Consider the following 25,644-nt stretch of genomic DNA (forward strand, 5'->3'; position numbering starts at 1 on the left):
AGAATTGAGCTCTGTCATTTCAAAACCATTGCTTCTAATTTTTAGGGATTTGTTAATGACTGGAATGGTACCACTGGATTGGCATAGTGACAATGCGGTGCCCATTTTTAAAAAGTGATCAAAGTCTTTACCAAGTAACTATAGACCTGTTCTTCTATATGTAACTTCTATGTAACTTCTATGTAACTATGGGGGTTATTTACTAAAGGAAAATCCACTTTGCACTGAAAGTGCACTTGGAAGTGAAGTCGCTGTAGATCCGAGGCGGACATGCAAGGAAAATAAAAAAAATGCATTTTAGCTTGCACATGATTGGATGATAAAATCAGCAGAGCTTCCCCTCATTTCAGATCTACCCTAGATTTAGAGCGACTGCACTTTCTTTTTAATTATTCTTTATTTTCCAAATTTTTCAAAATATACAAATATAGACTGTTCAGCATAATAATAAATACGACAACATTTCTTTAAAGATAATCTTCCTTATCCCTCCCCCCCTCCCCTCCCCCTCACTCGATCCTTACCCAGGGAGTTTTTCTAACATTCAAGCATCTTCAAATAGCTTTCAGTTTTTCGAAATTGTATCCAGGGTCGCCATTTATTCTGATATCTCTCTTCTAAATTATCCAATTTAAACATTGTCTCTTCAATATTTCGTATCCTTTCTAATCTTTCTACCCACTCCTTCATGGATGGAGGGTCGGGTTTCCTCCATCTTCGCGGGATCAGTGCCTTAGCAGAGTTCAATAAGCCAGGGACCAGAGAATGCCCATACTCTCTCTCTCCTTTTTCCGGGTCGTGAAATAAACATACCCAGGGGTCCCTCCTAATCTCCTCTCCTGTTATTTCAGAGATAGCTTTTATGATTTTCTCCCAGAATAGCTGTATCTTGGGGCACTCCCACCATAAATGAGCAAAAGTACCCACCACTGAACAACCTCTCCAACATGTTGAAGGGGTCTCACTACTAATTTTATTTCCTTGCTGTGGGGTTATATACCACCTTGTTAAGAGTTTATATGACATCTCTCTAGTTTGTGAGTCTTTAGCGACCGAGTAAGTTCGTCTAATGATCCTATTTCTATGGAGGTCATTATCTAAAGGTCCAATTTCCCTTTCCCACTTCTCCAAATATGGGGGGTACTTTTGCTCTCCTACATCTGTTAGGATTTCATATATTTTTGAGATCCTTTTTACCAGACATTGACAGTTCGCTACCAACTTCTCTAGGGGTCTAAGTTGCTCCTTACCCCGTAGTGGTTGTGTTAAAGACTGAGTAAAATAATGTAACTGTGAATATCTCCATTTGTCTAGTGGCTTGTGACCCCACTTCCCTATAATTTCCTCATATGTGCATAACCTATTCCCTTCCATAACATCTTGTAGCTTAATATTATTTTTCTTAGCCCATCTACTATAATATACATGTTCCTCTTGACCTGGTAAAAAAAAATTTGTGTCCAATAGTGGGATTAATGGTGAGTTGTGTTCCCAATTATGTCTCTTATTTATTGTGTCCCAAATTCGAAGTGAACCTTTTGTCAGTAAATTTGTGCTATTCCCTAATTCTCTATATTTTGCAGGTATCCATATTATCTCCCCTAGTTCCCTTCTACTTAACTTTATTTCTAATTCCACCCAATCCTTCCCCTTTTTATTATGTGTCCAGTCTGTGATTCGTGAAATTGCTATAGCCTCATAATATCTTTTAAAATCGGGCATTGCTAACCCTCCTCTGTCTTTGCTTCTTGTCAGGATATTAAGAGCCACCCTCGCCGCTTTTTTTTTCCATATGAATCTTTTAATCATAGTTTTTAATTTATTTAAATAGCCCTGTGGTAACAGTATAGGGACCATTTGACATGTGTAAATAAACATTGGTAGGATGAACATTTTAACTACGTTTATTCTCCCTATCCATGATAAAGCTTTATATTGGATCTTATCCAGATGCTGTTTGATTTTATTTAGTAAAGGGATGTAATTAGCCTCAAACAAATCACCCATCACTGCCGTCAGCTTTATTCCCAGATAGACTAGCTCCCTCCCACACCACCTAAAAGGGAGTTTAGCTTGGAGGATTCTCTGCTCTTCTGCTGGTATATTTAAATTTAAAATTTCAGATTTATTTGCGTTAACCTTAAAGTTGGAAACTTTCCCAAATTTTAACAGTTCTTCCATAATCGCCGGTATGGAGTTCTCAGGGCTAGAAATGTAGAGCAGGAGATCATCTGCAAAAGCAGCGACCCTATACTCCCTCCCTTCAACCCGTATTCCCTGGATGTTTTGATTCTTCCTAATAGCCGTCAGGAGGGGTTCTAGTGACAATATGAATAATAGTGGGGAGAGCGGGCAGCCCTGTCTTGTCCCGTTGCATAATTCCAGGGGGCAGGACAGGGCCCCGTTTATTCTGATTTTAGCTTTAGGTTGAGTATACAACGCTTCTATCCAGCCTCTCATCCTCTCCCCTAATCCATATCGTTCCAACACTTCAAATAGGAACCCCCAGCTAACCCTGTCAAATGCCTTTTCAGCATCTATAGACATGAGTATCGTGGGGGCCCACTGCCTTATGATTTCCTGGCTTAACATAATGGTCTTTAATACGTTATCTCGCCCTTCTCTCCCTTGAATAAATCCAACCTGGTCCTGCTGTATCCACTCTGGCACATGAGGTCCTAGTCGTTCAGATATAATTTTTGCAAAGAGTTTAATATCTGAATTTAACAAGGAAATTGGTCTATAACTTTCCACCGCAAGCGGATCCTTTGCCTCTTTCAGGATCAGGACCACATGTGCCAGTAATGTCTCTTCTCGAAATTTTCCACCTCTCCCCACTGCATTAAAATAATCGCATAATTTTGGGACCAGCTGTTTTTGAAATTGCTTATAATATGAGATCGGGAAACCATCTGGTCCAGGGCAACTTCCCTTAGCTGTATTTTTAATCGCCCACTCAACTTCCACCTCTGATATTGGGGCTTCTAATGCTTCCATTTCTATTTGTTTAGCCCTGGGAATATCTATCCCTTTCAAATAATCCTTTATTGCTTCCCGTCCTCTATTCACTATGCTGTCCTGTTGTTGAATATTATAAAGGGCCCTATAATATGTATAGAACATATTCACTATATCCTCAGGCATATTTTGAATATCCCCCGCATCATTTCTCACTTTTGGAATAAAGGTTTTACTTTTCTTTTCCTTCACCCTCCTGGCCAGCCATTTACCTGATTTATTTCCCCATTGATACTTCTCTGTTCCCAGGATGTGGTGAGCGGCCTTCCTGTCCTGCTCTAGGCAATCTTCTAGTTCTCTTTTTTTTATTACTAAATCCTGAGTATCTTGGAGCCCTCTTGGTCTGCTACTCAACTCCAGTCTCTGGATTCCTTCGTACAATAGGGTTTTCCTCCTCTCTCTCTCACGCTTTTTCCCAGCTCCAATCCCTATTAATACTCCTCTTATAACTGCTTTGTGCGTTTCCCATAATATAGGGCTGGAGATTCCCGGTGTGTCATTTAATCTAAAAAATTGTTCCAGCTCCCTCTCAATCCCACTTACAGAGTCCTTATCCTGTAACAGTGATTCATTCAATCTCCAATTCATCCTTGGTCCATGGTCCTCCCCTATCTCCAACTGGATCCTAACTGGCGCGTGATCAGACACTGTTCTTATTTTTATTTCCGCCTTCTTAAGTGCCATCAAAAATGAGTGTTCCAAAAAGATGTAATCTATGCGAGAGAAGGAACCATGGACCGAGGAGAAGCATGTATAATCCCTATCCTTTGGATGCAGTACTCTCCAGGTATCCTGTAGCTGGAATAAGGCTAAAGCCCTTAAAAACATTCTCTGCTTGTATTCAGATGTCCTGAGACCTCCTGCTGTGGTATCCATTTTAGGGTTCATACTCCAATTAAGATCCCAGCAAGGATTAATTTCCCCTCTTTAAAATCTTCTATTTTGTTCAATACTTTCTTCAAAAATATACCAGCGTTCTCATTTGGGGCATAGATATTAACAATTGTACATTTAAGGTTAAACAACATTCCTTTTAAGCACAGGTATCGTCCCTCCGGGTCCACTAGTCGCTCCTCTAAGTTGAACCTCGTTGTTTTACTAAAGCCTATAGCAACCCCTCTAGAGTATGAGGATGGGGAATCCCCATAAATCCATACCGGGAAATTACCCAAATTCAGTCTAATCCTAGAAGTGCATGTAATATGCGTCTCTTGGAGACATACTATGTTTGCTTCCATATGTTGCAACTCGTCATTTATCCTGTATCTTTTCCTTTTTGTATTTAAGCCCCTTACATTATAGGTAATAACATTAACTATCACCATATCTCTCTTCCAATGACCATTCTCCCTCCCTTTTTGGAGCGTCTAGTGAACCCAATGGTAACTATCCTTGCTAACCCTATGGGAGGACCGAGTGAGAGCCCAAAAAAAAACACCGAAAAAACAAGCCCCTCTCCCTCCCCCCTCCCCCCCTTGTCCTATAACAGAACGTCTCGTAAGACTGGGTAGGACTCCCCCTTTCCTGTTAAGCCTATGGGTCTGGTAGGCCATTATTTGTGGTCTCCTCTCCCCCATGGTATCCCTGGGGCTCACCCCCATGTCCGTCCAAACCTCCCCCGAGCCTCCCTCCTCCCCCCCCCACACCCCCCACCTCCCGGAACATCCTTCTAAATCATCTCTGCTTCAAATAATTGGATTCTTTCATCTCCAAGAGCTCGACCCTTTCTGCCTCATACCCCTTTGAGTCATGCTTCTCCCATCCCCTAGCTCATCTTCACTATCCCATTCTATCTGTGGGGCAGGTTGTATTCCTAACTGCTCACAAAATTCTTTAAGATCTTCCGGGAAACGTAGAACCGCAGATCGTCCCTCTTTCTTCCCTATGAGGCATGCCGGAAATCCCCATTGATATGGGATATCGGCTGCTCTCAATAGTTCCGTTAGCGGTTTCAATCGTCTCCTTCTACCCAGTGTTTCTCCCGATAAATCGGAGTAAATCTGCAGTTCTACGTCCCCTTAGATCACCCCTGGCTGTGTTCTAACTTTTCTCATTACCTGCATCTTTTCTGCTACATGATGAAATCTCACTATGACATCTCGTGGAGCTTCTGATCTAACTCCAAAAGATCGTGTCATCCTGTGTATTCTATCTATCTTCAGTGGGATTGTAACTTCCCTATCTAATAAGGGGTTGAAAATCTGTTGGGCTATCTCTCCAAGGGCAGATCTGCTATGTGACTCAGGGAGGCCTTTTATTCGTAGGTTCTTCTTTCTGCTTCTATTCTCCTGGTCTTCTAATTTATATCTAATTGTTCTATTTCCCCTACGAAGAGCTGTTACTTGCTCTAGGATTCCATCTATTCTATGCTCGTGGGCCTCTACTCTGTTTTCTATCTCCTCCACTCTCCCCAAGACCAAGCCTATGTCCCCCCTTATAGTTGCGATATCTTCCCTTAGAGAGACCTCCATTCTCGTGAACATCTCCGAGAGCATCTCCCTAATTTGTGGGGGCTGGGAGGTTTCCCCTTGTGTATCCAGGCTCCCCTCTCCTACCTCCAGATGTGCTAACCCCCCCTTTCCTTGAAGTTCATTCTGGCTTATATCACTATTTTGTAAATTTACACCATTTTTTTTTTTTGCCTCAGTTGACTTGGTAGCAAGGTTTTTTGCCCCCTACTCTCTTCCCCCTTCTGTCTACTTGGTCCTGAGCGGAGTGGTTTCTCTATCCTGGGGCTACCACCCTCTTCTTCTACCCTTATACTGGTGTTCGCGGCCATATACTTTTGAATTCCAACTGGGCTTGCAGCAGGGGTTAATGGTTTATTTGTTTTACCTGCTTTCCCTCTCACCCTGACCGAACTGATCTCCCTTCCCTCTACTCAGAAATCGCTATAAATCTTTAAAACACCCCCCTTCATAAGACCGCCTACCCCTGAAGCGACAACCACAATGTTATTACAATTAATTAGAGGGAGTCAATACCGACCAATTAAATTTCATTAACACAAATGTCCCAAAAAAAAAAAAAAAAAAAAAAGGGGGGGGGGGGGGGAGGTAGGGGAGAGAGGGAAGTTATTATTCTATAACAAATAAGTCCTCTGTCTTGATTCCTCAAACGTTATTCACTTCCAGATAGCCACATATCATATTAATTAAAAAGTGCAATTAATGAGAAAATGTTATCTGTTGTCTTACAGCCACCTTTCTATGTTGGTCAAATGTTAATTAGTAATATCTGTAAGATATGTCAGTTATGAACGCTCTTTAGGCCGTTAAAGATGTTCCCCAGTAGCCTCCAGATATCAGAGGAGCCCGAGTCTAGCTGGCAGCAGCCTGGGCTCTTACAACAGTATATAGGTTCCTCCAGCGCCTGCTATTAAAAGCATGGCAGATTTCCTCCTGCCGTTTTTATTTAGATATATGTGTGTATATGAGACTGTTCCTTATAGCCAGGGGGAGGGGGGACAGGTGGAGCAAACTTCAGATATCAGTTCCTTTTTCCTTCTCTGTTTCTTTTCCTTTATTCCCTTTTCTTCTCCTCTGATAGCATAAAATGCAGCACCAGTTCTAACAGCATTTTCAAGTGAGACACTGTCCTTAGGAAAGCTTCATTCAAATCAGTTTGCTCATTTAGGAAAAAGAAGAGGTGGGTTGGGGTCCAGTTTACTTAGGGGTATATCCCCTTATCTAGCGTACTGTCCATGTCCCCTTCCAATCAGCCAAGAACCCCCCTGCGCCCCCGTCAGACTGCTTGTCTTACCGCTTTCATGGCTCACTAAGACGACAAGCTTCTCACTGTGATCCGGTATGCTCAGGCAGGGATCTTCGCTTCTGATAGGGGGATACAACCCGGGTCTCGTCTTGGCATGTAGCAGCGTCCGGAAGTAATCTGCCGCTGTTTTCCAAGGCAGCCACGCCGCTGACGTATGCTAAGGCTGGGGTGGGAAGCCCGCTATCGTACGTCGCAGCCACGTTGGCCGGGAAGATCAGCCTGGATCAGTGCAGCATCGCTGAGCCACACAACGAGCCACTCAAATGGCACGCAGCCCAGCCACGGGTGTGCGGAGGTGCATGGAGGAGGGGGAGACAGAGCAAGGCCCTCAGGAGGCCCGGGCGGACGCCTGTCTCCTACGTCATAGCTCCGCCCCCCCGCGAGGCAGAGAGTTCACTCAGAGCGACTGCACTTTCAAGCGCACATGCAATGCAAAGTGGATTTGCCTTTGGTAAATAACCCCCTATGTTCTATATTTGGGAAGATACTGGGGAGTTTAATAAAAGATCACATAGATGAGTTCTTGATGGAAAAAAATATTTTAAGCAACAGACAGCATTGATTCATGAAAGACAGAAGTTGTCAAACAAACCTGATTTGCTTTTATTAGGAGGTAAGTAAAACCCTGGGCAGAGGTGTAGCTGTGGACGTGGTATACTTGGATTTTGCAAAAGCATTTGACACAGTTCCCCACACATGGCCAATGTGTAAGGTAAAGTCTACAGGCATGGAAAGGTCACTTTGTAAATGGATAGAAAACTAGCAAAAATACCAAATTCAGAAAATAGTTGTTAATGATTCTTACTCTGAATGGTTTAAGGTTATCAGTGGTGTACCCCAAGGTTCAGTGTTGGGACCCTTACTTTTTAATATCTTTACAAATATAGAGTCTGGGATTAAAAGTATAAAGTAAAAAAACTATGCAGTTGAATGACGTCCTTACAGGATGTGTTCAACTTACAAGCTGACCTCAATGTCTAATTAGGCAACTGGGTGGCAAATTAGGTTTAATGTTGATAAATGCAATGCATGTTAAGCTGTGATTTCCAAAGCAAGTAAAGCCCTTTCTTGTATTAACCACTTCACCCCCGGAAGGTTTTAGCCCCTTGATGACCAGGCCGTTTGTTGCAAGATGGCACTGCGTCGCTTTAACTGATAATTGCACAGTCGTGCAACATTCTACCCAAACAAAATTGATGTCCTTTTTTCCCACAAATAGAACTTTCTTTTGGTGGTATTTGATCACCTCTGCGGTTTTTCTTTTTTGCGCAAAAAAACAAAAAAAACAAACAAAGACAATTTTGAAAACAAAAACAATATTTTTTACTTTCTGCTATAATACAGATCCAAAAAAAAAATAAAAAAATATATTCATCAGATTAGGACAGTATGTATTCTGATACATATTTTTGGTAAAAAAATCCCATTAAGAGTATATTGATTGGTTTGCACAAAAGTTATAGTGTCTACAAAATAGGTAATAGATTATTATTTTTTTTTCTAAGTTTAAACTGGTAATGGTGGTGATCTGTAATTTTTAGCAGGACTGGAACATTGCGGTGGACAAATGAATGAATGACAAATGAATGACACTTTTCGGGGACCAGTAACATTATCACATTGATCAGTGCTATAAAAATGCACTGATCAACATATAACAATGACAATGACACTAGCATAGAAGGGGTTAACACTAAGGGGCGATACAGGTGTTAAGTATGTTCCCTGGGCATATTATAACTGTATGGGGATGGGCTTACTGGAACACCACAGAAATCGCTGTTCCCGATCACTGGGAACAGCAGATCTCCATGATGACCCCTGGCAGAATGGGGATCCGCCTAACTTATATAGGCAGATTCCCATTCTGCCTCTGTGTACTGCGACCACAGTTTCTGGCAGACATCGAGTCCGTGGGACTCAAGACCGCAGTTTAAAATGCATGGACTGACGTACGGGTATGCCAGTTTGCGCAGGAGAGCTGTGGCTGGTCGGCAAGTGAAGAGAGGTATGGACTCCAGAGAGAGAGAGTAAGACCACATTAGTAAGACCTCATCTGGAAAATGCAGTTCAGTTTTGGGCACAAGTTCACAAAAAGGATATTGGGGAACTGAAGAAAGTGCAGAGAAGGGCAACTAAACTGATAAGAGGCATAGAGGAACTCAGCTATGAGGAAAGATTACAAGAACTGAATTTACTCTCTCTCTCGAATATGAGATTATAGGAGGATATTATCATACATACGTGGTCCATATAGTGAACTTGGTGTTGAGTTATTCACTTTAAGGTCATCACGGAGTAGAGGACAAGGGGGCACTTTATGTCTAGAGGAAAAAATATTTCATCTCCAAATACCAAAAGGTTTCCTCACAGTAAGAGCTGTGAAAATGTGGAATAGATTCTTCCCAGAAGGGGTTCTGGCCAACTCAGTAGATTGCTTTTAAAAAGGCCTGGATTCTTTCCTTAAAGTGGATGTAAACCCTCTCATATACCCAGTGAAGTGTACAGTCTCAGATGATACACAGAGATTAAACAAATCTCCCTGCATAGGTTTTACATGTATATCTGCTGTCTTCGGCATTCTGCACTCTTTATATCATGTTAGAAATGTTTCTTCCTGTTTCAGTAGTGGATGGGGAGTCTGGGCTAACACTGTGTGTGAGCTTGTTAGAGGAAAGGAACACACCCCCCTCCACATAGGCAGAGGAACAAAGAAACATGCAGAGCTGGGCTGTGACTAGACAAGCTCTCTGCTTACTATCTCTAAGTTCCCAACCCAACTCAAATTTTCAGCTGCTTTTATCTCCTGTGTTGGAGAACTTGTCAGACATTATCATGCTGATAACAGAGGAATGGAGCAGCAGAAAGACATGGGACTTAGGGCTTTGGAGAAAGATAGGTTAACACTACAGATAATGCTCGGGTCAGATTTCACGAATGAGGTTTACATCCACTTTACTGTACATAATATAACTGGGTACTGACATTTATAGGTAAAGTTGATCCAGTCAAAATCAAATTGCCTCTCGGCATATTCCTTTCATTCAATGGATTTCAGTTCAGGCCAGTTTCAATCATGGAGATTCAGCATCACCGTGGACGTTACCTAGGGTAGTCTGCATGCAAATACAGCCTGCCTAGAAACACCCACTCTTCCAGACTGACATCCACCAATCAAGGCATTTTGATATTTGTGTCAGAAAAGCATTTGTTCTTGAAGTTGAGGTGCAGAACAGAGAACCAAAATTACTACATGGCTTCTGTGGGGGTAGAGCTACATACAGTGTCTCACAAAGGTGAGTACACCGCTCACATTTTTGTAAATATTTGATATCTTTTCATGTGACAATACTGAAGAAATTACACTTTGTTACAATGTAAAGTAGTGAGTGTACAGCTTGTATAAGAGTATAAATTTGTTGTCCCCTCAAAATAACTCAACACACAGCCATTAATGTCTAATCCGCTAGCACCAAAGGGGAGCATACCCTTAAGTGACAATGTCCAAATTGGGCCCAAAGTGTCAATATTTTGTGTGGCCACCATTATTTTTCCAGCACTGCCTTAACCCTCTTTGGCACTGGAGTCCTCTTCTACTCCTCCATGACAACATTACGGTGTTGGTGGACTTTAGAAACCTTGCGCTCCTCCACCTTCCATTTGAAGATGCCCCACAGATGCTCAACAGGGTTTAGGTCGGGGGACATGCTTGGCCAGTCCATCACCTTTGCCCACAGCTTCTTTAGCAAGGCAGTGGTTGTCTTGGAGTTGGGTTTGGGGTCATTATCATGTTGGAATACTGTCCTGAGGCCCAGTCTCCTAGGGAGGAGATCATGCTCGGCTTCAGTATGTCACTGTTCCCTTAACTGTACTGAACTGTAGCTCCCCAGCTTGAAACCATCTGAACTAAATAAGTTTATCTTGGTCTCATCAGACCACAGTACATGGTTCCAGTAATCTATGTCCTTAGTCTGCTTGTCTTCAGCAAACTGTTTGCAGGCTTTTTTGTGCATCATCTTTAGAAGAGGCTTCCATCTGGGATAACAACCATGCAGACCAATTTGATGCAGCGTGCGGCGTATGGTCTGAGCATGGACAGGCTAATGCCCCACCCCTTCAACCTCTGCAGCAATGCTGGCAGCACCCATACATCTATTTCCCAAAGATAACCCCTGGATATGATGCTGAGCATGTGCACTCAACTTCTTTGGTCGACCATGGCAAAGCCTGTTCTGAGTGGAACCTGTCCTGTTAAACCACACTACTTTACATTGTAGAAACGTGTCATTTGTTCAGTGTTGTCACATGAAAAGATATAATAAAATATTTACAAAAATGGGAAGGGGGTACTCACTTTGTGAGATACTGTATGTAATGAAAGTAGAAAGGTTGTTTTTTTTATATGTCATTAGCATTTTGATGAGGTGGGAGGAAATTACCAGGGAAGGCAAAATTAAGAGCATCTAACTTCAGCTTTAAACCTTCTGCAAGCCTAAATAACAAATTCATTTAAGCAGAGTTTTGTAAACTGAAAAACAAATAAAATACATTTCCTCCGTTTAATGAACAGTGTTTTTCACCATATGCATGGTTTGACCTTTCTACAGGAAAAAAACATTCATGACTAAAAACTATATATAGCTGACTCAGGCTGGAGCAGATAAAGATTTAGGCCATTTGAATTAAGAAAGCACCATGATGTGGGAGGAAGGTAGATTTCTACAGCCACGATTTTCTGCATTGCACTGGGGCCTTGTAAATTTACTGAAATGCTTAATGACTTTAATTCAACTAAAGCAGTACAATCAGTAAAAATGCAGACATCAGAGTCTAGACAGCTACTATGGGCACAAAATGAATAAAAACATTCTCATTACCTGGGCTAAAAACAAAAAAACAAAACTACTGGTAGGAACACTTTGCAGTCATTTCTGTGGCTGGTTGTGCTTTTATGTATCTGTCCCCACCAGAATTATGGCAGGCCAGAATTATGGCAGGGTAGACAAATTTCAGGATCTGTAAACTCCTTTGAACCTCTTCACTTGATGCTCAAATATAGATGGTGTTTTTCAATACGGTACTTGTTAAATAGAGGCTTAAAAATTGTAAATTGTTTCATACGTACCATCATTTTCCTTTCCTGGTGCCTATCCATGGCAGCATGCCTGTGATAATCTCCGCCCCCGGAGTCTCCCCCTCAGGATAGTTAATACCTTATAAAAAATGTCAACCATACCCCCCTAGCATTCTCCAATTATATTGAATCCCAAGGGAAGGCATGTATGCTGCCATGGATAGGCACCAAGAAAGGAAAATTACGGTAAGTATGAAAAATTTTCAGTTTTCCTGGTGTCTCCATGGCAGCATACCTGTGATATAATAAATAGCTAACACCAGGGTGGGTACTGCTTCAAAAGACTTTTTTTTAAGGAAATGCCAGTGCTGACTCAATCACCCTTCTCCCAAACTCTACTGAAGTGAGTGCTCCTGGGTCAATTCTGTAATGACGCATGAACATATTAGGAGACATCCATGTGGCTGATTTGCAAATAGTTTCCAACAATACACTTGCCATTGCTGCCCACGAGGAAGAGATTTCTTTCGCTGAATGGGCTCTAACCGCCGGAGGATCCAACCCTCTCGCCCTATACACTCTTTGAATCGATCGTCCTTGATGTGGCTTCTTTCCCTTTATTCTTGCCCCAAGGTATTATGAATAGTCTATTTGATGCTCTGAAGGGGCTTGTGACCTGCAAGTAGTGTGCTAATACTCTTGTAGTGTACCTGAAAGTGGATCCGTGAAAGTAGGCAGTGCCCAGGCCTCTGAGAGAGGGGCTACCTGGGAAGAAAGCTATGTGTTCCTTTTCTGCTCCTAGAGCCTGCAATTCCAAGGCTCTCCTCCCTGAAGTTATTGCAACTAGAAAAACTGTTTTGAGCGTCAGGTTCCATAGTGAAGCGGATTCCAACGGGATAAAAGGCTGAGCCATTAGACAGTCCAGTACAAAAGGCAGATCCTGGGCCGGGAAAGCACATTTTACTCGTGGACGGATTTTCTTGACTGCTTTGAAAAACTGCGTGATGAGTGCATCTTCTGCCCATCTTATCTGGGTGCTTGCCGAAATCGCTGCCACTTGGACTTTTAGTGAACTTAGAGTCCAAAGTCTAAGACGGTCTGAAAAATTCCAAGATCACTGTGGTGGACGGCCTGGTGGGATTCGACTGCTTGCCCTCTGCAAATATCTTGAATTTATTCCATATTTTAGAATAAATTAAGTTTGTGGAGAGTTTCCTAGCTTTTAGAAGAGTAGAAATCACATTTGCCGAACATCCTAAAGACTGGAATTTCTCCCATTCAAGATCCAAACATGTAGGTTCAGCTTGTGTGGAGCTGGGTGTACCAATCTCCCCTATGAGAGGAGCTGTGGGAACACTGGAATCTTGAAAGGAGGGCATATGCTGAGGTTCATTGCCCAAGGGAACCATGGCCTCCTCGGCCAGTAAGGAAGAATAGCCACCACTCTGATTATTTCCCTCAACAATCTGATCAAAAACTTTGCAAACAAGTGTCTGGGGGGAAATGCATATGCTGTCTCGCAATGCCATGGGCTTGAGAGGGCATCTACTGCTTCTGCGCGGGGATGAAGTAGGTGGGATAGAAATCTTGGTAATTTTGCATTAGTTGGTGAAGCAAACAGATCTATTTCTGGAGGCTTCTGCAGATTCATGATCCAACTGAACACCAATGGGTGCAGTGACCATTTATTGCTGTCTTGAAAACAACGGGATAGGTGATCCGCCTGCTGATTCAAAGGGCCCGGAAGGTAAATTGCCTTTAAATCCAACAGATTCCTCTCTGCCCATAACATAATGGGCTCTACTTCTCTTAATAAAGTTATGCTGTGCGTTCCCCCCTGACGTTGTATATACGACACTGCTGCTCTGTTGTCCAGACACACTAGAACTTGTTTATGCCATAGATGTTCCTTCAGATTCACCAGAGCTAAATAGACTGCTCATAGTTCCAAGACATTGGAAACCACCCCCTCCGTGGGGACATCCCATCTCCCTTGTACTGCCAGGTGATCGCAGTGTGCTCCCCACCCTTTTGAACTTGCGTCGGTGGTAAGAATGGTCCAGGAAGGCCATTGCATGAGTCAAGACTTTGAAATGAGGTTCTCTTTTGACCACCAGAGGAGACCCCGCCTCATGGAATCCGAGATCGTTATTCTTTGACATAGTGACTTCCTCCTCCACTGCGTCAAAAAGCCCCATTGAAAAGTCCTCAGATGCCAATGAGCCCAGGGTAATATCGTAATGCAAGCTGTCATGGTCCCAATTAGACTCAAGCAATTTGATGCTGACAGGTGAGAGAGTGTTCTTACATGGCCCATCTTCTGAGCAATCACCGTCACCTTCTGGGGAGGGAGGCGCACTGTACCGGTCTTGGTGTTGAATAGGGCCCCAAGGTAAACCATTACCTGAGTTGGGGTTAGGAAGCTCTTCTCTGTATTTATTAACGACCCAAACTCTCTCAGGGTCATCAGAAGAATCTCCTTGTGAGCCAATAGTTGGGCTGGACTGGACGCTATAAGTAGAATGTCCTCCAAAAAGTGAAAGACTCGAAGTCCCCTTTCTCTGGGTGGTGCCAGAACTGTGATTAGCATTTTTGAGAATATCCTTGGCGATGTGCATAGGCCAAAAAGAAGGCACTGAAACTGGAGATGTGTTGGACCTATTGCCACTCTCAAAAATCTTTGGAAAGCCAGTAAATTAGGAACATGGAAAAAAGCATCTTGTAAGTCTATCGAGATCATCCAGTCTCCTGGTTGGACCATCTGGATGATCGTCTGTAAGGATTCCATCTTGAAAGAGTCCAGATGTATAAAGCAAATTAACCTCTTCAAATCCACAACTGGTCTCCATTCTCCACTCTTTTTGGGGATAATAAAGAGAGGAGAATAGAATCCCGTGAATCTTTTGGAGGGAGGGACCGGTATAACTGCTTGCTGTACTAGTAGAAAGTGAAGGTACTTTTGCAGAGCTTCCGCTTTCTGAGGTGAAGCTGGCCTTTTTGTTAGAATGAACGAGTCTTGTGGAGGAAGATCTTGGAACATCCAAAAATGGCCAAAATGGACTGTCGAAACCATCCACGGGTCCTTGCAGCGATTCGCCCATACTTCCGCAAACTCCTTCAACCTGGCTCCTACTGGTGGAAGTGGCCTCTGGTCAAAAGGATTTCATCCCCTCCTGGGTATTGGAGAGGCTTCTCTGTTTGTTTGCCTTCAGTGGCTTGAGTGCTCCTCCAATTCTTTTTGGGCTCTCTATTTTGTCGGAAGTTGGTGAAGTTCCTGTTTCTGGACGATTGGAATTTAGTCGATACCACCAGAGAGCGCCTCACCCTTCTATCCTGGGGAATTAATCCCAATTTTCCTCCAGTCACTCTTGAGATCGCCTTTTCCAGTCTTTCTCCAAAGAGAGCCTTCCCGTCAAAGGGGATTTTGCACCAGTTTTGTTTCGATGCCGCGTCGGCTGCCCATGGTTTCAGCCACAGCGCTTGCTTGGCCATAATTGTGTGTAACATTGCTCTGGCTGAATATCTCATGGAATCTATTGCGGCTTCTCCAATGAAATCCGCTGCCAGTTTGAGCTCCTATAAAGCCTTTATAATGTAGTCTTTTGGGACATCCTCCCGAATGGCTAATTCAGTGTTTTCAGTCCAGACTTTCACGGCATTAGAAACGGAGGCTAAAGCTACAGCCGGCCTGCACGCTCCTCCAGCTAACTGGTAGGCCTTCTTTAAGTCTGCATCTATATGCCTATCCAGAGGGTCTTTAAAGGAGGCCAAATCCTCCATAGGTAGGGTGATGTTTTTGGCTAAATGCACCACTGCCGCATCGACTACCGGAGGAGTGCCCAGGAAGGCTGCGTCTGACTCAGCCAGAGGTTACAACTTTTGGAGTCTATTTAGAGAGAAGCGTTTGTCCGTCATTCTCCTTCTATTAGCTCCTTTAATTCTTCTAAAAAGGGAAAAAAAATCTATTTCTTTTTTAGGAACCCGAAAAAAAGACTTTGCCTTTTTGGGTGGTTCTTCTGCCTCCTCCCAACCAATAGCTTGCTTAACCGCCGAGACAAATGGTTGCACTAATGAAAAATTAAAGCCAGAGGGTTCAGATTCATCCATGAAATCCTCCAAGTCGGCTCTGTCCCCTGCTGATAGGGGAGGCGGGGTTGAAGAGGGGCCTGCAGGGCACGTGGTTGACTGTCCCGAGGTAGTTCATTTTGAAGCATGCACCTGACGACTAAGAGTGTGCTGCAGAGAGGGAGTTGATTGAATTAACTCAGCTAACAAGTCTTTAACCACTATTTTTATCAAATCTGTAACTTGCTCCACCTTGGCCTTTTCGCTATCCGAAAATAATTTTTACAGATCAGTTTATCTGTCATAGGGGGTGCACTGCATGCCCTACATTCCCTTTTTCCCTGTCTGGGAGGGCTAGCTGAACGATGCCTTTTGGACATTGATCTTTCCTTAGAATGATGGTGAGAGCTAGTTGAGCGGCTGTGCGCTGAACTTGGGTGTGCGCATCCGCTGTGATGAGCAGACGTCTGATTAGACATGCTCTGGTGTATAGGGCTGAAATGAGAGTAACAGCGCAAGGCACTCTTTTAGTCTGGAAGGGAAGAAAAAAAAGAGAGAAAAAATACTTAAGGTCGTGCCCTTACCTAAGAAGAAGGGTCTTGATCTAGCGGCAGCTGACTCATATTTGTAAGGGCAGGCAAGGGTAGAAAGGTGACTGGACTGGATACTACAGAAAGCACATAGGGACCCGATGAAGACTCTCTTCAATATTATAATATATATTTTTTTTTTAAACAGCCTGAATAAACTAAAATAATTATCCTTTACATCTATAATTTTATCCCCCCCTTTTTTTTTTATAAAAAATAAAAAATACCCCATTGTGTATAAGAATACCCAAGAACAAGGGACCTAGGTAAAATGCACATTAGTCTACTTACAACAAATACTATACTTAAGTTCCTCCTCCCCTCTTTCCCCTACTATTTTTTTTTTACTTACTAGGCCGATCTTCAGCAAAGGCATAGGAGCACTCACGAGGCAGGACCTGCCACCGACACAGCCTGCCTCCTACTGAGCCCATAGCACTTTAATAGGAGAAGGGTGGGGAGAATCCTCCCACCCCCCTTTCTCAGCTCTGCCCCCCGCTGCTGAAGGGTGAAAAAAAACAAAATCTAACTAAAATGGCACCGACCGCTTCAAATGCCCGCGCATGCGCAGAACGGCCAAGCTTCTCCTTCCGCCCATACGGGCCAAAGGAGAGCATAAAACCTGCCATCCTAGAGCTCGCCCAGACACCACCAGGGAAGTCTGCACTAAACAGTACAGAAACAAAATAGAAACAGTATGAAAGGAATGAAGAAAGAAAAAGGCTCAAAGTGAGCCCCTACCTGCCCCACGGAACTCAGCTTGGCCTGCACGCAGTTCTGTTGCTCCAAATTAGGAAGCGGCTGCTGCCCCAAAAGACCCTCAGAAGGGGCTCCCCTCTTTTAAGCGCTGTTAGCAACCCAAGACAGGGGACTGCATCTGGGAGAGGCTTGAACCCAGACGGAAGCTGCCCAAAGCAGAGGTAAGCTCACGTACAGACACTCTCCATCTGGTATGAGGAAAAAAAGGAGAATGCTAGGGGGTATGATTGACATTTTTGTAAGGTATGTAAGGGGAGGACTCTGGGGGGGCGGAGCTTATCGCAGGTATGCTGCCATTAGGCACCAGGAAATAAAGTTAGTTACCATGTGATTTGGGAGCATCCTTGATTTTCCTATGTCATTTATATGTTTAAAGTAGTTGTAAACAATTGCATATACCCAACTTGAGGTTAAACAATCAACCAGGGAGAACTGACAAGCAGAAGGAGCTTAGGAGACTTGATGGCTGGTAGCCTTGAATCGTGGGAGATATATTTTGGGAAATAAACTTTACTATGGTAGTTAATAGACAATTGCCCTACAATTCCCAATACGAGCTTGGTATAAAGAGATAGAGAGCTGTGTTTTTCACAGGCTAAATACCAAGAGACTTTATATTTTCTGTGAGGAGACTGAAGTGTGCACATTACTACTCCTATCTGAATATTAACCTGCAACAAGCCTACTGCCATGTGCTGAGGACAAAAGTTGCCCCAGGTAGATCCAAAAGTGAGCTGACATCTGAAAACTGAAAAAAACAAGTAAAGTTGTGCTATGGAATAGACCCGGAACAGGGGGATTGGTAAGAACTGCCTCTACTTAATACCTCCTCCCAAAATTGAGGGGAGGATGATGTAACTAAGAATAAAAGGGAGTAGATTTTGGTGCTATACCTAAATTATCTGTGTCGTGATAGAACACCGTGCACAACCCAAAATTAAAATTGGATCCTTAGGTGTGTGCAACTCTATATAAAAAGAATAACCTTCACGTGATATAAAAATTGTGCGTATATTAATAACTTAGGAAAAAATTGTTTCAGTGAAAAATCATGATGCGATAAAAAATATATATATATATATAATATATGTATATATATACCTACTTATACACACACATATACTCTATGTGCCTAAAACCCCCAAATTCATACATAAAACTTTATAAAATAGCACCAATACAAAGTGCTTAAATTAACAATTATAAAAAATATATATCAATATTTGTACACATAATAAAGTGCCAGTATATAAATAAGATGTGACGATCAGATGAATGTGACAATCAAAAACATTAAATTAATTAAAATTAAAAGATAATTAATAAAAAGTCCCACATAAGGATAGGGAAAGGTGACTAGTGCAGGAGTGTTTGATTTTTTCAATAGAGGAAACTTCCCCCGGTGCGCTTCTCAGTGATTTGATAATGTGGTTGCCCTCACCAGAAATCTTACCCCAGTTGGGGTGGATAGACCTCCACAGTATAAGCCACTGTGCTGCTGTCTGGCATTGGCTGGTTTTGCGCTGGGAGATGTTCACTCTTCCAATCATATTATGTCCCCGTTTATATATATATATATATATATTGGAAAAAGAGACACATCCATAGTGTAGTACGTAATAACAGTGTGCTTTATTGAAGAAAGAAAACCTACTCACATATGGTTGATAAAAGATTGCTAGTTTATTTATAGTTGCCGCCAGCCGCTGTTAGCTGTGTAGGAGATGCACGTAATGTGGCCACGCCCTATGTGTTTCGTCAGAGTGACGTCTTCTGGCTCCATTTTTATTGTGACTGCGACATTATGGCAGACACATCGGACATTTTTGACACATTTTTGGGACCATTGTCATTTATACAGCAATCAGTGCTATACAAATGCACTGATTCCTGTGTAAATTACACTGGCAATGAAGGGGTTAACCAGGGGGTGGCAGTGTAGGGGTTAAGTGTTCCTAGGGGTGTGCTACTAACTGTGGGGGGCTGGGCTTTGTGTTAGTGAACACTGATCTCTGCTCCAATCACATGGAGCAGAGATCAGTGTCACTTGTTGCTAGGCAGAACAGGAAGATGCTGTTTACAACGGCATCACCCCATTCAGCCATCCCGTGAGATGATCGCGGGTATCTCCGCGGCGATCGAGTCTGCAGGACCCGCAACCGGACTCACGAGGGTTCCAACTGGCACGCGGGCACGCCGGCGTGCACGTGATGGCAGGGCGGCATATAGAAATGGACGTACCTGTACGCCAATACGCCTGCCCGTGCCATTCTGCCGACGTACATCGGCGTCCGCCGGTCGGGAAGTGGTTAAACTGTATTTCTTGGCAAGCAAATTCAAAGCCATTGTGAAGAGAGGCAACTTAATGTATTTTCAGCAAATTTCAAGATTAGTTAAGCATTTTATCTGGGCTTCTTTGTGAGACCGCAAACCGAAAAATGTTCCTTGTGTCTTTAACCCGCATTTCAACAAGATTTTTTAGTCAATGTTTAGGGGTCCAATTATAAAAAAAAAATTGTTGGACAAATGTTACAAGCATTTTCTCAGCCGTCATGAATTCTGTCCATATTTTGTCTTAATGATTTTCTATGATTTTCAGCTCCATCTAATGGCCATAATGCATTTTTCTTGAAATACCTCAGTCAGAAAAATACCAGATTATGGCCACTAGATGGAACTGACGATCATAGGAAATCAACAGAGGAGGAGGGTTAACACCCCTGTCAGTTTGGTTCTTTTTTCTGTCTTTCTAGCATTTAATATATTTCTCTTCCCATGCTGTCCCAAAGATGCAACAAAAAGTTAGAAAAAATCTCCCACGATATGATGAATTCCCGGAAAATGTTCGATCGGACCGTGTTGTCGGATAATCCGACTGTGTGTGGGCTCCATCGGACTGTTTCCATCAGAATATCCGACGGACAAAGTTTTAGAGCTAGGCTATAAAACTTTCCGACAACATAATCCGATCGGACTTTGTCCGATTGTGTGTAGAGAATTCTGATCGGACATAGGGCCACGCATGCTCAGATCAAATTCCTAGACCAAAGCTATTGGCTACTAGCCTGAACGAAATAACGTCATCACGTTCAGAACGATCAGATTTTCTGACAACTTTGTCCAACCATGTGTATGCAACACCGGTTTTGGACAAAATCCGTCGGACAAAATTGTCCGAATGTCCGACTGTGTGTACAAGGGCTTAGACAATTTTTTTCCCACAACAGGTTTGCCTATTGGAGATTTTCACATTACCTTGTATTCCTATTCTTATATACTTTAAAGTTGTATTCTAGCAGATACAAATATACAATTTAATTAAGCTACAGATTAATAATAAAAAAACAATACATTTGCTAATACTTAACTACCTGAAATTTTCTGGATATTGACCCCAGTACAGTAGAATCCAGACATTGAAAGGAAGAGATAGCATTATGCTTTGTTGAATTATGCAGTGACAATACTAAACTTGCTGGTAGGAAGGGAGCAGTGCCATAATCTCATCAGTATGATCCTGCTCTTTTATTGTCCAATTACAGATCATAAACGGTATTAGAAAACACTGTACAAAAGTGCAATGATGCAGAGAGGTATCAGAGGAAGGAGCTAGCAGTAGTGTATGGCAAGGGTACTTGAATACAAAGATTGGTTAAACAGCATTAGAAGTTATTCTGTAGTATATACAATTTGCATTTGTATTTCAGTTTTGTAGTTAACTTGTAGTCAGGAATCCATTTTTAAGCACAGCATTATTGTTTAGCTGTTTCTTGTAAATGCAATAGCACAGGAGATATAAAAGCAGAATTCTTTCAACAATAGCTTTCAGATCTTATGTAATTAATTATTGTTACTGTTTATTTTAGAATTACTTCTTTGATATTGTGACAATTATCAAAAATGATGGTACCTCAAAATATGATAAACTGGTCTGATTACTGAGCAAACTGACTATTTAGAAATCAAACTAACTAGCCACAAATGTCAAATTCATCACAAATAAAAACATTTCATCAATAAGTTGAAATATCAGGCCTAATGATATTGATCAAATCAAAACTCATGGAATCATTTAGTAGCTGGTTGGCTACAGTTTATCTCAGATTTGCAATGTTCTATTTGGTGAACATTAGTATAATAAATGATGACACTTAGGCTCCTACATTCACAAGCCATATTATTTAAAAGGTTATATAGGCTAAGGGTTAGCCTGAATGTATGAGCGGTGAGGCAGACTATTCCTGGTGTATCCTTGTTTTTAGGTTTCAGTATTGAGAGCCTGGTTCAGATAGCGTTTATATGAGAATTCCGGCACTGAAAATAGAAGGAAAAAACACAGTACTACTTGCCATGACAGCCCCACTTTATTCTTTCACATCTTAAGTAAACTACACCCTAACAATAATAATAAGCAATTAACCTACCATAACACTTAACCAAGCCCTAAAACATAACACTACACATCATACAGAAGATCAGTATGGAGATTTTTTTGTTGTGTGGTTATGATAAACAAAGTACGAAAAATCCATACAAATAGGCATGAAGCTGATTTGTGAGTTACCACCTACTCTGTTACAGTGTGGTTGTTTAAAGAATAAAATGACATTATTGTATAAACTGCCATTTAAAGAATATATAATAAGCAAAGCAGCTGTTCACTGTACAGCTCCACCGTTCTTGTCACCAAGAAAGCTCTGTTCCTAAAGCTGGAGTGGAGATGTGTGAGATCCTGCAAATAAGTGGTAATTCCTAAGTCTAGGAAAAGGTGACTAGAGCCACTACAGCAAGCAGTCTTCCATCAGTAGTGGCATGGAGAGCAGTAAGTGTTAGGTCTAGCCAACTTGTGTGTCACAAAATAAAAGTTCTGGTACACTGCACCAAATCTCTTCAAGCAAGAATGTTCCTTACCCATAGCGTATTAAGCATGGGGGACCCCTATATACTCCCAAACTGGTATTTGGTAGAAGCATTCTCTTTTATTTTCAATGAGGTCTAAGAGTTCCTCTGAAACACAGTGGAACTCTCACCTGTGTTTTAGTGTAACATATTTATTTAACTAATGCTTGAGGCGAGGCTGCTCAACTCTCAATCCCCAACCCCTGAGGCAAATACAAGTTGGCAGCCCTCTGTTCATGCACCAGTCCCCAACCTTTCACCACTATTGCAGGGGCACTATGTTTTAACAGTTTACTGAATCAATAGAAATTCTATAGCAAGTCTCAGATGTGCCGTCAGTGTCTGTTGTTAGGGGCGGAATGGGGCCTGGCCGGCAAAACCCAAATGGAAAGCTCTCTAGAAGGATGGTGTGTCCCTATCCTTTCCCTACTTGTCTTGAACCTCTCTGTGCTGTTAAACACTGCCCTTGTCAGAAGGGGGTAACCTGTCCCTACACTATCCAACACACAATGTGCACCAAGCCTGGGAACCGGGGACTTAAATAAGCTCTGTCATACCCAAGATGGCTGCTAACGTCATATGGGGCAGGAACATCCAGTAGGATAGCTTTGAGTGACTTCAAAAATGATAGAACAACCATATTCCTCTTGACTTCTTCTCTCCCTGCAATGCCGCTGCATTTGACCTGCAGATGAGAAAGTAGACTGCACCTGCCTACAAGTGCCTGAGTTTTCCCTGACTCCTAGCAATGGGGACATCCAGTGGCTTAATAAGGTATTATAATGGTTCACATCTGTGACCTACCCTACCACAATATCCCTCTGGCTTTTTTAACACAGTAAGGACTTTACAGCAGTGGTGTGTTGTCAGGCTCTCTGAGGTTGACTATGCCATACAATCCCAACTTGACAAAAGTCACGCTAATGCAGATGCACTGTCATCAAATTCACAGGCATTACCCCAAGCTCAAATGGATAAAGAATGGGAAGCTGATTACATTTTACTCATGTTAATGAAAGCAGACCAAACTTTAGTGCAGGGTTACTGCACCACTAATGGTTTATGGTGGTTTATGGAAATATTTGAAGAAATAAGACTCAGAGCCGAAAAATATGTTCAAGCATCTGTAGAGAGAGAATATGCTGAAAAAATAGAAGAGGGTCTGAATAAAATTAGGAAAAAGTCTCATGCCTAAAATTTGTAAAACCTGGAGTAAAGGAATATGGCCCTTTATTTCCTGAAACGTATGGCCCACCAAACAACTCATCACAGAAGCCTGTAGGGTCTTTCACTGACTGAATAATTATTTTGATGGAGAGCAGTTGGAAAAACTGATATCAATATCAAAAAGGTCCTTCATTTGTACAGCACATGCAAATGCATACAAACAGTTTTGGGAATGTGCTATATACTATAAAGCATTGCAGTCAAACACACCTTTACATATACAGTATCTGTGTGGGGACTGCTGAACCCTTGTCCGAGATTCTCAAATGTTTACCAATGATGTGTCTATGACATATCGGTGTGCATTAAACATCTAATAAAGAATCTGACTTTAATTTTAACTCATGACCAGACTGCTAAAAACTGGCACAGTCCCTAGGGCTATCTGAAGTTAAAATTGTAGGTAATGACCTAAATTTTATTCACAAGAATTGAATACAGGACATGGAATCACGTAGACTTTACCAACATCATACCATCCTCAGAACAATTTTATAGTGAAAGCATTTAATCATATCAATCAATCAGTGATTTTGCTGATGTTATTATATCAGCATTCAAGGGAACAGTGGCCAATGTTATAATCATGAAGGAACTGTCTTTCCCAATTCCTGGCAAGCTCTGTCCAATCCTAATTAAGTCTACCACTTTGGGTCATCAAATTCCTCATTAGCATGTCATGTGGGGAAGTAATTATTCATTATCCTTTAAATATTCAATAATAAATATGCATTATTCATTAGCACCAGACACCGCAGCATGTGAGTCACTTGTCTTCCTGGGTGCCTAAGGTCGGGATGGTGCAACCAACAGTCTTTTTTAAATTTGCCTTCTGACAACCAGCATATTACTTCTGGGCAACATTGCATGCCACGCGTTTCCCTGTACTGGCTATTGAGGGTAGTGACTCCATAACTCCCAGTAAATGCAGAGAAGTGAATCTAACTTCCCTATGCATTATTATTATATTATACACAATTTATATAGCGCCAACAGTTTACGCAGCACTTTACAATGTATAGGGGGGACAACACAATTACAGTACAGTTCAATACAAAAGGTACAGGAGGGCCCTGCTCGTAGAGCTTACATTCTAAAGGGAGGGGGCTGTGGTACAAAAAGGTAATAGCTGCAGAGAATGATTTGATGGGGGTGGCTCCGGGAAAGTTGTTAGCAGGGTGTGGTATAGGCTTCCCTGAATGAATTTGTTTTCAGGATCTCCTAAAGGTGGACAGGGTAGGGGCTATGCATCATGGATGTGTAGTTTATTATGGCGGCCATCAATTACACGTAGTGAATTAGATTATAATCCCACTGAGCCTTAGTAGATAAGTAAAAAGGTTGATGATGACATAATTTTTTTCTTTACTTTTTAAGTAAAGGGATCTGAGATATCTTGAGGAGACCTAAAAGGAAGCATGGGAAGTTTGTTGTGCCTATCCCAGAGATCAGCTTTAATGGGAGACACCAATTCTGTAAAATTCTTGGTGCAGCTGCTTTAAACAATTGCACCTGCTAGATAGGGTCAAACAATACTTTCAAAAATATTAATATCTGAAGTGTGATTAACAGTAGAAAAGTAGTATCCCCCATAGGTCTATCATGATGTAGACTGTTTATACTTTGTGATCCCTGTGCAGTAACACAAGTAGCATTTGCAGTAGGTCCCCATTTTGCAGCAGTTTAGTTTAGGCTTATATTATATTTACTTGGTCAGCATTAGTTGCTCTTAAGTAACTAACATGAATTCCTTTTAAATGATAGTGGCATATGGAATTAGGTTAGACGTTTGCAGAAAGAAAATATGTTATGAAGCAGATGTTTTATACCAGGGATGCAGATGTTAAAAAGTGAGTGGTCCGTGTCTATACTTACTCACATTGTGGTGTGCAGACAGGAAGACATCACAACTGTTATGACTTTGCTTATGTTTCGGTATAATTTTAAGCCACACAGATGAGAAGCAGCACTGTATTACAGTAATGGAGCCTAGAATATTTACAAGTCTAGAATAATTATGGTCCCCTGAGCATACTTACATGACTATTAAAAGACACATTATATTAGATAAATAGATAGATCAATAGATAGATAGATAGATAGATAGATAGATAGATAGATAGATAGATAGATAGATAGATAGATAGATAGATAGATAGATAGATAGATAGATAGATAGATAGATAGATAGATAGATAGATAGGTTTATAGATAGCTTCTTCTTGCTTATTTGACCTT

At 41.8% G+C, this 25,644-nt stretch overlaps 1 protein-coding gene across 1 annotated transcript in view; it reads left to right on the forward strand.

Moving 5' to 3' along the window:
* The window catches only part of LOC143988185 (uncharacterized), a 408,289-nt gene that overhangs the window by 382,192 nt on the left and 453 nt on the right, over positions 1–25,644 (forward strand). The window lies entirely within an intron of this gene.

Source organism: Lithobates pipiens, unplaced genomic scaffold (assembly GCF_037356315.1).
Source record: "Lithobates pipiens isolate NorthernLeopardFrog02 unplaced genomic scaffold, aLitPip1_a1.2 Scaffold_18, whole genome shotgun sequence".
Classification (NCBI taxonomy): Eukaryota; Metazoa; Chordata; class Amphibia; order Anura; family Ranidae; genus Lithobates; species Lithobates pipiens.